Genomic DNA, 13345 nt, shown 5'->3' with positions numbered 1-13345 from the left:
CAGAGCAAGTCTGTGTTCTGCCGTTTCCACACAAAGGTCTTGGTTCCCTAATAAAGTTTTATTTTCTACTTTGCAGCTTCTTGCAGTAGTCAGAGTCACAAGAACCACTGGAGCCTTGTACTTGTGCAGTGACAGCATGTAAGGATGCTTCCTAGATGTTATTTTCCTCGGTGGAGAAACACTATAAGAAGGCTGTGCGATGTCAGGTCTGGATATAGAGAATGTAGAGCTACATCAAGTCAGATGTGTGGGTGAGTTGTAGGATTTGTTGTCTGAAATATGCACCAAAAGATTCAAAGAAATGTGTTAGCACCTTCCAGTATGCAATTATGGTATAATCAATTTACAGGTCTTACACGCTTACATGTGAAACAACAGGACCATTTCTCCTAACCTAACATAAGTGCAAGTAAAAGGAGTTCACACCGAGTTCTGTAAGTTCGGTTCATGGTATATTCCTCCCAAATTAACAGAAACATTGAGAATGTTTTCTTTGACCTTACAAAATTTGAATGAAACTACAGAATGTTCATCACTCCCCAACAAAACAGTAAGTTACTTGAAAAAGAAAAAAATATTATTCAATAACATATTTCACAAAATTTAGCGAACTACCAAAATAATCGAAGACAAGAATGCTTCCGATCTGAAATGCATGATTCTCAATACCAAGATACTCAGATTATTGTGTTTAAACTCTTCATTCCTGTAAAAAAAATAGCTCTAAAAATATTTTAGCATTTATTAAGCTATCCAAAACGCTGCGTTTACAAGTACAGAGGGTGGAAGGAAATTCGCTCTGGGTAAAGCATTTAAACATTAAGTCAATTTGCCTCGAATTTCCACTGGGAAACTTTTTTTCACTGGGAAACTTGAATGGCAGAATTTCAAAAACCCACCAAACACCATTTCTAGAAAAATAACGATCGGTAAAGTCCCTCACCTATATACTTAATATAGTTCCAGGACTTGGGAAAAATGATCTGCTAGGCATTCAGTTCAGGAGTTGTTGACTACAGTTTCAAGACAAAGTATTTTGCACCCTGTGGGATCACTACAGAGAGAGAACTGTGGTCCTTCTTCTAGGCAAAGTAAACGCTGGCTACCTAATACGTTCCTCTGAAGCACTCCAAACCCACCAACAAGTTCTTTCTTCAAAATGAAGGCTCTGTATTTCACTAAGGAACGTACCTAAAAAATAGTGACACGTGGCTGAGGAGAGAGAATAACAAACCTCATCTGAAAAATCTTTGGAACAGCCAAAGGATTTATCCATTACTGGCATGATTACAATTTGGACAAATGCACAAGTTCTTTTGAAGAAGCAGAGTTATACCCAGTAAACTGCTTATAAGCTAGCAAAAACACACCTGGAAACAGAATTTTACCGAAAGAGCAAACATGCATAAATACCCAGTTAACTAAAATAGTCTGCTGGTAGATGACCTACATATACACTAGGTTATATGAATTTACCACATTAAATAATCACCACTAAAAAAAAAAAATGTGAAAAAACACGATTTCCAAATTTGTCCCTTTCCCCTGCTCTTTTCTGTGACTCATCCCTATATTTTTAAATAGAAATTTCTTTCAAGGAAACTAAGTGTTCTGCATCTTTATCAACAGACCGTTGGCTACCAAAGGCTGCTGCAGGAGTGGAAGCTGTGTGTGCTGCTGTGATTACAAGCACAGTCCATACCACCTGCAGTATCTGCACAAACAAGTGTGAACTACAGAGATCATATACAATAATACAGGCCTTCATAAACCAAATTAATCATATCTAAAGTAGATGACCGCACTCACCCTCACAGAAGTCAGGTTTACCAGTCGCAGCCTGAGTGCCCCCTGTTCGTTTCAAGTTTCTCCGCTTTGCTCTGCCTGTTTCAAAGTACGCTGCTTCCATAACAAGAAGCAAGGAATGAGCTTTTACTACCATCCCATGAAGAAGGAAACCCAAGTCGTATCTATTTATGCACAGAGAGGCTGACAATGACTTGGAGGGCTGTAAGGCAGCTCACGGCCACCCAGCACACCCCGGGGAAGGCTGCAGCCTGGGCAGAAGGCGGAGGCTGCTAGGGAAGGGGAGGACAATCTTCACAGCTCAGCAACTACCCCATGTTTATCAAAAAGCCGTTTATGGATCAACATCAAAGGCCTTACAAAAGCATTGAATGGGGGGATACCACCTCCCCTGACCACTTAAAGCGCTGACAGTACTCTAAGAGCACCGGTTTCGATTTTAGTTGGGAAACTAAAAGACAGATAAGTACAAAGAGCTGAGGAAGAATCAAAAAGAGCATACTCCCTTCTTTTAACCTAAACGTATCTGTGTGTGTGAATATACATGTATATTTAACAGGCATGCTTTTGAAGGGGAAGGACTTGATACAGACTGCCTGCAGGAGCTCAGCAGGAGCCTTTACTGCAGCTGAGATGCCGCAAACACTCCAAATGGAGCCTGCTGGCACAGGACCCGCTCCCCATCACAGAGAGAAAAGGCAGCGCAGCAGGCTGGCAGCGCAGCACCCCCTCCCAGCCAGGGCTGCCCAGCAGCCCAGTCCCTTGCTGGAACAAGCCCCCTGCCCACAGAGCAGCAGCTCAAACACTCAAACGTGAAATCCAGGTTTAGGAAAGGTTGAGAGTGATGCTGACACACACCGGGGCAAGATCTTGGTTTATAGTTCCCATTGAGTTCTGAACTCATCCCAACACTGATGCTCTGAGGTGAACTTAGCTGAGATGGATGATCCTGCCATTCAAGAAGGCAAGACAGCACCGCCGTGAAGAGCAGGGTTCAGAGCCTCTGCTGTGCTCAGGTCCCAGCCCAGGCGATGAAATCAGGCACCTGGAGCCCAGAGGCAGAATCTCACCTCTACGAACAGAGCTGCTTGCTGTTCTCAGCCTTTGTTCACTTACACCCTTGGTCCTAAACTGCTTCGTTTCTTTCACTTTCCTTCCCCCATCCCCAACTTAAGAGTTGTTGCCATCCTCATAAATAAATAAAAAATGGTAACTTTAGTCCTGGAGTAGCATTTATCTCACGCTACAGTAGTACTTCAGTACTTAAAATAGACCAACACATTCACCTGCTCGGAAGGCTTGGGTTTTACTGTTGTTATTGAAATGAAACATTTGATGATGGCTCTCCAGCACGACCTTCCGTAACCAAAACCCACACCTTCTCAGTGAATCAACATTATCACAGTCGCTGAGGAATGGCTGGGCATCAAAAGAATCATTCTTCCACAGACAAATAGTTGTCAGGTGTGAAATAACACCTGTTCTCACCAGACCTACCATTTTTGCTAAGATATTGTAGATCCACTCGGTGATGTAGCTACTAGGGATTCAGATTTCTTAATGCCACAGGGAGATGCAGTTACATACATGTAGATGTATGCTTATAGTACCTGTCCAGATCCGTTCAGTGATGACCATCAGGAAACCATGCATATTTATCACTGACACTGCTATACCACACAAGCAACACAGAGATGAACCCTGCCCCCATTCTAACTCAATTCCTTCCCATTTCATGTTCAGGACAGGAATCCAGTCTGTTCAATCGCACTCGGTCTCACTATCTTCACTCAGTCTCTTCTTTTAAATGCTACTCTTTTTTTAAATGATCTTACCCCTCTGGGGAGGGTATTCACATCCAAACTTTAACAACAGGGAAGTCAATGATGCATATACAGCATCATCAGCATCTAAAGCTAACCCAAGGTCTTGAATCCTCCAAGATAAAGGGAATCAGAAACAAAATTGCATGAAGAAAATCTTGACTGAATTTGAAGATTATCACAGAAGGTGTTGGTATGGTACCTCCTGAAGGACCAGCACACGGAACACACCTTTCAAGGGGAAGAATCCCCTGTTTAATCTTCCAGCTGCAGCTGCTTTGAGGTCCAACAGAGCTGCCAGATCACAGACTACTTTCTTGTTACACAGTCTTGCAAAACCCATTAACATTTTCCACACTCCCAGCCTCTACAGCACTGCTATGCATTTCCTACACTGATAATATTTTGCACCATCCATTTAAATATTCTTTAAACCTGCTATTATAAGCCACTAAGTTGAGACAAAGGATCCCTCTATTTTTAAAATTTTGCATCCACCTAGCTGAATATTGCAGAAAACTATCCCTATAAGAAGCCATTATAACACAACTGTAGATTTGGAGAATTTCCATATAGATTATGAAACTTTTCCATAATGTTATAAATAATCTGTTTAAAAATATTGCATAGTTATTATTTCCATTCTCAATATAATCGTGTAACTTGGCAAAAAATAAAGTTATAGTTTATTTTATGTCAGGTCTTGGGCTTTACAAATAATACAGATGACAGTTGCGTGCACTGCAAAAGAAGAGAAAAACACAATGTTTGAGTATCACGCTATCTAGGCCTCGCCTCAGCTGTGAGATTAATGGAAAGCTGCACCTTGTACAGCCAGTAATAGGAGAGCTGTAACAGAAAATAATTTATGTAATCATAAACAATTTATATTTCAAAACACTTTCTATAAGCTACAGTATTGAGGTTTTGCATTTTCAAAAGAATTATGCTGATTTTTACTGAAAGAGTTAACATAATTAAGGCAAACAGTAAGAAGACAGAAAGTAATAAAAGCCATTTATGCGACCTTAATTTCAGTCCATTCCTGTCACTGTCTTATGACATAGCGTTCCACATGTCCGTGACCTTTTCAACATCAACTCTGTCTCATTCAACATGTAAAAGAGTGGTAACTTACTATTATATTTAATCCCAGTGCAGTGTGCAACCATTGTACTGAATACTGATTTTAAAAAACTCTTCTGAAGACATAATGATTAAATCTCGCAAATGTTATGATGTTCACTACTGCAATGCTAATCCCAAAAATATTAATTTTATTTATTTTTATTAATATTAATACATTTTCACAATACCCCAGATGAAATATCAATACATTTAAAGAATCTTAAGCATGAATCCATTAAAATCAAAGTACACACAAACCAGGAAGGTCAGCTTAAGATGTCTAGGAACCGATTTCTAACACTATTTTACATTTTATGTGTAGCTTTCATCAGCTGCAGTCCTCAGCACCTGCAAAAATCAGTCCCACGGTATGAACACATACAAAACCAGAAAAAAATACAACTAGCAATCACTGATTAGCTTACTGGTTGTTAACTGCTTGGCTAGACTGACCTGGTTTAAAACTCGATGTGTTAACAGCTTTGGAGAATGATCTAGAACAATTAAGTAAATGAGTGGTTTAAGAGACCATCTTGGCTTTATGTAGGATTGTGTAGCAAAGTTGAAACTCTTCAGCATTCTGGAACAGCATTTGAATGTCAGAATTTGTGAAGTTTTATCTTTTTATCTTTTATTTTGCTTAAATACTATTTAGTACATCATTTCCAACCACCACAACAAATGAGTTTTGTCGCTCTAAAGACAAATGTAACTGTATAGTTTTCAATTTCTCTGTGCCTGCATTTCAAAAAGAAAACCACAAAAAAAAAAAAAAAAAACAACCAAATAATAATAAAAAAACCCCCCTACAACTCTTCCTGGACTTAAAAGGGAGTCTTTACTGAATGCCACCAGTATGTTGCCATCCTTTATGTTAATTAGTGGTAAGTTATAGATGGCAAAGAGGATAATACCTATGGAATTGACTGGTAAAAAGCAGGGAAACAGACAAGCCCTTTACTTTCTCACCCAATCTAAAAGTCCCACAGCACACCTTGAGTTCCCCATCCTAATCACTTTGCCAATATTTGCCAGCTGTCCTCATGGCCACTCATCACATCAAAGTGCCAGTTTCAGTGACTTCCACACTTGTCACTTTTGGTCAGTAGCTTTTCGCCCAGGTATTCTGTTTCTTTCCTAGAACCACTAGGGATCTGAACTAATTCTTGTTTTAATCCTTTCTCTAATCCACTTTGGAGTCATGCCAAGCTGTAGTCTCAGGGAAAGGTTAGGTCAGTCTTTACCGTCTCCCCCTCAAAAGCATAGCTTTTCCATTCCACTTCATTGGCAGAACTGAATTGGCTCCAGTTCTGCGCTTAAACCCACTGCAACAGTGCCTGAGTGTTCCAAAAACATCATCTTGCATATCATTTTTCTGCTTTCAGGACCAGTGTCCAGCTTCAGATGGGCTTGCAGAACACCCAGAAGTACCAGACAGAAGTCTGCTTCCAGCTCTGAACCTCAATCTCCCTGAGAAAGGCACAAGTGCAATCAAAGAACAGATCTGAGAAACTACAGCACACCCATTTAGCATGAAGCCTTCACGCTGCATTTGTTCTAAGTGCTTAAATGTCTTAATTGAGAAAGAAAACGTGAATTAAGATCTTTTGCCTTTTTCTTTTCCTCCCACCCCTCTACCCCATGTAAGACCATCCCTCAGGAGTTGATAGTAGAATTGACAGAGTTTTGCACCTTCATTACCAACCAGGAGGACAGGATAGAGCTTCCAAGCACACAAAATATCCAGGGCACGCAGCAGTAGAAAAGCACAGCTGCTGTGCGTATACTGGGGAAAAAAATGCAGAAAACTGCACATAGAAGTGTTCAGTAGACAATATGGCAACTAAGATCAATTTGCAGGAAACTAACAAAGGCTTTAACTCTGCATTTCATTTTGCATGAAAGTTAGCAAATTTCAAGAATATTAAGGCAAATGGATGCCATTTTTTTTCTATGTAATGAAGTCTAGGAAGACAAATAGCAAAAAAAAAAGTAATTTCAAGTTGATTCAGAGTTTTTCTGTTGGAAAGTAAAGGACAAATACAGTGTGATTTTCTCAATAAGCACTTAAAATCATCTCAATATCAATTCTAGAGAGCCCTATGCTATCTTGACATATTCTAGTACATAGTATATAGTGTCATTCAAAACACAGAAATTTTAACTGCATATGAATTCACTTTCTTGCTACAGATGACATGCAAAGATACCCTTACTTATTTCAGTAGTACATTTTTTTCTAATAAGCAATCAAAAGGCTGACACTTGATGTAAAAGCACACAGAAGCAACTGAGAGAAATCCATTTGGTTCGATAAAGGGTAAGCAAATTCAGTGCATCTGTCCTACAAGAGTCATTAAAACACAATTCCAATAGAAGCATGTTACACTCCAAGTGCGGCTGAGTTTACTAGCAAGCAATTCATGTGGCATGCAGCCTAGCTGTTAGCAGAGGAATTGAACTTTCCACCCACTTTGCTGACAGAATAGCAAAAAAAAAAAAAAAAAAAAAAAAATCCCAACCCCATAGCAATCTCATACACTTCTACATATACCTGAACAAAACCAGCCCATGCACACACCTCCTGTTGGCAGAACAAAGCAAACAGGAGCTCCAGAAACTCTCACCAGAATAGGCACCTCTTACTCTGCGCTCTCCCAATGAAATGAGATTTTGCCATGGATGGATGATACAACAGTAAAATTGGGATAGCTTGGCACTCACTCATCTTCTGGTAGCCCAGAGTGAAAAGAATACTTTACCACCACTGACAGAAATAATTAAAGCTGCTGTGAAAGACAGTTTACCAAGAGTTCTCAATCACTCCAATGAAAGCGTGCAATTAACAGCAATACTGTGCATGGGATATAACATCTCTCATCCACACAAAGATGCACATCATACTGGCAGGTGAAAGCATGTCAGGTACCATATGGATTTGTGTGTCAGATATATATATATATATATATAGAGAGAGAGAGAGAGAGAGACATATGAAAATGTATATCTCGTCTATTCACCAGGCTATGGCATGTAACATACAATCCAGAGTCTTCAAATTTCAATGGCCTTATTTATAGTAATTGTCATGGAGAATTATAAAAGACATCACAAGGCAAAACAGTATGTTGTATATATAATCATAAGACTGCTAGATGTGTTTCAGAAAACTCCAGCACAGGAAGAGCAACCTGAGGAATCACAAACTTACTGGTTTCAAAAGAAAAGCAAGTTTTTGTCCTAGCCAATATAAAAGACAGATGAATTTATACTTTGTTCACTTACATTAAAATGTCCTTTACATGCCAAGCTAATTTAATTTCCTGTACCTAGTCACTGTATCCAACACTTTTTTTGATCTCTTTGAAGTAATAAATGCATTAGAATAGAATTGGAGTTCAAACTAGCCAATTGTTATATAAATACAAATAGCAGCAGTGTTTTGAATCCTCAGATTCTCCCTTTAGAAAAAAATCATTTACATTGAAGCATACGGGGAAAAAAAACCAAACCCAACTTCGAAATGTATTTCAAGTAAGAATTAGTAGCAATAGCCTTTATGAAGGTTACCTTAAACTTCATCCTAATTTGCATACCCTCTTGGAAAGTTTTTAATTTAATAATTATTTTTTTAGCAGTGTGTTTGCCTGAGGATGATTTCAAAAAACTTTCAGACAAAACTAAATAATTTGCTCACGCAGCTGAAGAGGCTAAGAAAATAACTGAAATTTCTCCATGTCAAATATGTCTGGATACCGTTTCTTTTGGCAGCTCTAGAACTGTCACACAATAGAAAAGCGACTTGGTGAGAATTTTGTAGAATCTGGAAAAGTCATCTGTATGTCATCAACAGAGACTGCAAGTAGGTAAGCTTGCTCAAGTGTATGTATGCTGGCCCTGATTTTGGCCAAGAAATCCAGTAATAACCAGATTTGGTTATTCTGAATATTCTGAATATTCAGAATGAATTATTCTGGTGAATCTGGTAATAATCAGATAATAATCATCACCTACTTTGCCTGCTATATATCAAGGCTGAAATCTGCATCCTGGATCAAAAGGTACCAGTCATTGTAAGATCTTTTATAAATCATCAGTATCAGCACAACACTCAATTGAAAATAATAATTAATGCAATCCCTGGATATACAGGCAGGACAGTAAGTAGGACATAGGGAAATAACTTTCCTTGTCATAAAAGGTGAGACTGGTAATAGCATACTACATACAGGTCTGTTGTCTAACTGTTACAAAATAGATGTTTAAAATGCAAAACTGAAAGAAACTACAATATTATAAATCCCTTCCTCACACCTGAAACCTGGCAACTTCCTTCCCACATACCTGTGGCACCTCTTCTGAGCAAAAGAGCTGCGTAGAAGGTACAACAGGACACGGGCATGGTAACGTAAATGGTAACGTAAAGCCAGCTTTGCCTTACCTTCCCTCTTACACGGGTGGAAGGTTAGGTCCCTTTCTCCTGCCCAATACCCATCACATCGGGAAGAACACAACTATCTAGCCCTCTTTCTGATATTGTTTATATTGTCTGGAAATCTTAGAAGTTACTGAATACAAAAGTAGCAATGGATACATGGCCAGGCTTCACTTCCTAAGAAAATGAGGGAAAATTTCCAAGAACTCATATGATTTTGGCATTTCAGCACTTTCACAAAGGAAAAAGTACTCAATGTTGCAGCTCCTGAATCTAGTAAAGGAAGATTTGACTAAAAGAAAAAAAAAAAAAAAAAAGACAGAAAGAATAAAAAAACCCAAACCCAACCCCTGCTCCGAATAATCAGAGTAAAAAGAATAGAAGGAATTGTTCCTAAATTATTCCAGAAAGCTGTAAAGGATTTTCTTCCTCAAGAGCAGTCTGATAAGTTTTAATGAAAAACAAGGCACTGGGCTCCAAAGAGGGCTCACTGCAGAAATTTCACAACCGGGCTAATTGATGACCTGAAGGGTTTTTATGGTCTTAAATGCTGTATAAAAACTTAAGGATTTCCATCTTCACATTTTATCTATTTTTCAAATAACACAAAGTTACACTTAAAACCCAAGTCAAAATAATTACAAAACAATACCTAGGCTGTAGGCCTGTCACGGACAGAGCAGCTGTAATTCTGCTCATCTAAGAAACCAGAGCCCAGACTCTCGGCACACATGTAACAATAGTCTTCATTTACACGATTATTTACTATTCTCTTTCCACAGAATTCCTCCCTTTTTCTAGTTCTTTTCTGTGAATGAAGTAACAACAAAAGTAGTGGATGCATATAGCATTCATCCCCAGCAAAATCATAAATTTCCTTGTTTAAAATTAAAAGCATAAATAATGCTGCCTGAGCAAACAAAATAGGTTGTGGTTTTATTTTTTAAACCAAGAGCATACAATCAGGCTATGAATTTCAAGGTTTTAATAACCTGCCAGAGTTAAGCACGGTATTTTAAAGGGAAATGATAAAACCTCGGAGAACAAAGTAACTACTCAGTGCTTAGGGCTAGGAGAAACAGAGCACTATACACATTCTTTCTTGTGAAATTTCACTCATTTTCCACTGTCGCCTTTGGTACTAGCTTGTAGCTGATTCAGGAGAGAGAAATAGGTATACTCAGATAGGTGGAACATTAATCTTGTATGGAAATTCCCATTTTGGGATTCCTGCACGAAAAACGCAGGCCTTTATTGCAGAGGGTAAGCTTCCACATTTAATACATACTAACTGAGAATTAAAATTAAATCTAGTTAGTGCACATAGTTATTCTTTCTTAAGCACAAGGCAAGCTGCTTATTGTTCTGACTCAAGTCAGCAGGAGAGTTTGTTTGCATTACTCAACCATTTCATTACTGCTGACTTACCTGTTATATAATATGAACACCTATTATATAAACAGCATTTGAGAGAATTACACCCCACGAAAAGCAAAGAAGCACAAGCAGACCACTTTTAAACACAGCAGCCTCAATGATTCCTAATGTAATAACAAGTAATTGAGGACCAAAAAGACCTCCCTTTGAAGGATTCTTTCCATTAGAAAACTAAGGTCACATTGGATCCAATTTATAGCAACAATCTCTCAAGAAATTACTACACTGTCTTCTTCTAAATGAAAGAAAACACTGTTATTCTAAATAAAAAACTGAAGCTGCTCCAAGAAGATAACAGAGCTTCAGATGTATGCACAAAATTACCTGTTCTCATAAAACTTGAAATAAACATATCAGTCATTACATGCAAAAATCACATGTTCTAACAGTTACTTCAAACAAATATGAAACAGCCTATGTAAGTACTTTACAATAAATACCCATCAATGCAAAGGAAAACTTTATACATTTTTCATAGAAACTACATACGGATACCAAATGTCAGTTCTGCCAATTTTTCAGCAAGTACATATTCAGGCATTTTAGTGCTATTATTCTTGATTTCTAGAGATTTAATAGAAAGAAAAATAATGACACCAACAACAATATGACCTTGCTCACCTACATGCTACTTTTTTCAGGTTTATTCTCTTCTAATATCAATATATCAGTATGCAAGAGACACACAGGCAGATTCATAATGCATTCGCAGAGAAGCCAGACAAAATCTGCAGTAGAAATATATTCATTATTCAGTGAACATCAGTTGCCTGGGTCGGTATAGCTGTAGCTCTGTACCTTCTGCTAATGTTGGCATTTAATAGGTGTTGAGAGCACACTAAACTACTCTGTAAACAGGGTAACCACAGAATAACCACACTCAGAGACTTTGCTTTATCCTTCTTATGTGCATCTCAGAAGACCTGTACAACTGCCATCCCTTTTCTTTAGGTATGCATCTGAATGCCCAGAACTCTGACCTTCATGGTTATGCACAGAAAACATCAATAATTGTTTCCAGGAAATCCCAGATTACCATCAAACATGGTTCTTCCAGCTTGGAATATGTAGGTCCCATCAATGTGCCCTACAAAAGTCTTTGTCTTTCTCAAATCTAGAGCAGAAAATAGTCCAGAACTAGTGCAAGTGTTCTGCCTGGGACCTTTACAAATCTCTCTTTAGCTTGCCCTCTTCCCAGCAGAATCCCCGAGCTCACATTTTGTAACCATTCTGCAGAGAACTTGGTTCTTTATCCCATGTTCTCTGGATGTAATCTCTGTATTAACAGTAAATATTCATTTAACAGTTGGCACCAAGCCTCTGCTAAAGACAGACCAACAGAAAATCTGCCAATTAATGTTGGGGTTTTTTTAAAGAAAGTTTCAATACTACATGTTAGAAAACAGAATGTTTGTTGGTTTGGTGGGGTTTTTTTTTATTCATTCTATTCTTCCCTATAGCATTACTTTAAGACACACTCCCCTACACTTTCTTTACTTTCTGCTCCTGCCCACATCTGGTGGGAATAAACAGCATGAAACTGTTGCTCTACTTCACACATATGGCTGTATGTAGTTATCACTGCACATCCTTGGGTTTGGACTGTGATATTTGACATTATGCCTGTATGTGCCTGTTCTTTCAAATTTATTTATTTTTTCCTGTGGATTTGATTGCTTTTGGCATCGGTGTTTACAAACTAAGGGAAGAGAGGTCCCCGTCTAGAAGCATGCATCTGCTTACTCTGGTACCACCTCTTCTCTCAGATGTGCTTTTTATTCTCTTGTTGTTGGAGTTAGTCCTTGGAAGATGCTCACACTGACAGTACATGCTTTGGATCATCCATGGGGCCGCTCCTGGACTTCATTTCCCAAATACCATATTCAATCTCAGTACCTGGCATTTTATGGGACTGACTGCTCTATGCTACTTTAAAGTTTGCTTTCTCAAGGCATCCCCAGAAATAGCAGAGGCATGCTTCTCTCCTGCCAGCTTTCTTGAGCGACAGACTTATACAGATAAAAGAGAAGTAGGGGTTAACCATAATTCCTGGGCCTGTGGTCACTCTTCCTTACTTACAGTTTACAGGATTTGAGCTTGAGCATGGCATTCAAATTAACCCTACAGGTTGTATAACGAATGCTCAACTACATCATAACAAATCGAATTAATTACACAGCAGAGAACATTAATTACACTACTATGATTTATTAGTAAATACTTACTTGCTAGTCAAACAATTAACATTATTTCTATATCCTTTATCTTCCAGACTGCAAAAATGTGTTAGTTTCCATATTTCTTGTCCACCGAGACTCAATAACATTCTATTTCCAGCTCTAATGATGAGTTATAAGACATTTTAGCTCAGGCCACACAGCAATTTAATTATTTCCAGAGAAAAACAGCACACATCCAAGTAATTTCAAGTCTACTTGACAGTCTCACTTGATACAGTCAGAAATCCTGAAGCTTAGCTGTTCTGAAGAAGTGATTGAGCTTTATATTTCACATTATGAGATCTCAAATTAAAACATTCTCGTAGCTCTATGCTGACCTGCAGCACATTGAAATTGTTGTGAATTTACAACTCTAGCAAGTTTAAGTGAAAGGTGCAAATGTTTAGAATTTCTCAATAATCAGACCATTCCTGTAGCAAAGGAGGAAAATTAAACATAAGGAATTCATGATGCTTAAGCTTCTGCCAGTCATGAAA

The 13345-nt window shown here is 38.4% G+C and overlaps 1 protein-coding gene across 2 annotated transcripts in view; it reads right to left on the bottom strand.

Moving 5' to 3' along the window:
* Positions 1–13345, bottom strand: part of RYR2 (ryanodine receptor 2) — a 455638-nt gene that overhangs the window by 307488 nt on the left and 134805 nt on the right. The window lies entirely within an intron of this gene.

This window comes from Falco punctatus (assembly GCF_963210335.1).
Source record: "Falco punctatus genome assembly, chromosome: 5".
In the NCBI taxonomy this organism is placed as follows: Eukaryota; Metazoa; Chordata; class Aves; order Falconiformes; family Falconidae; genus Falco; species Falco punctatus.
The sequence above is the reverse complement of the archived record's forward strand: the minus strand, read 5'-3'. Positions and strand labels throughout refer to the sequence as shown.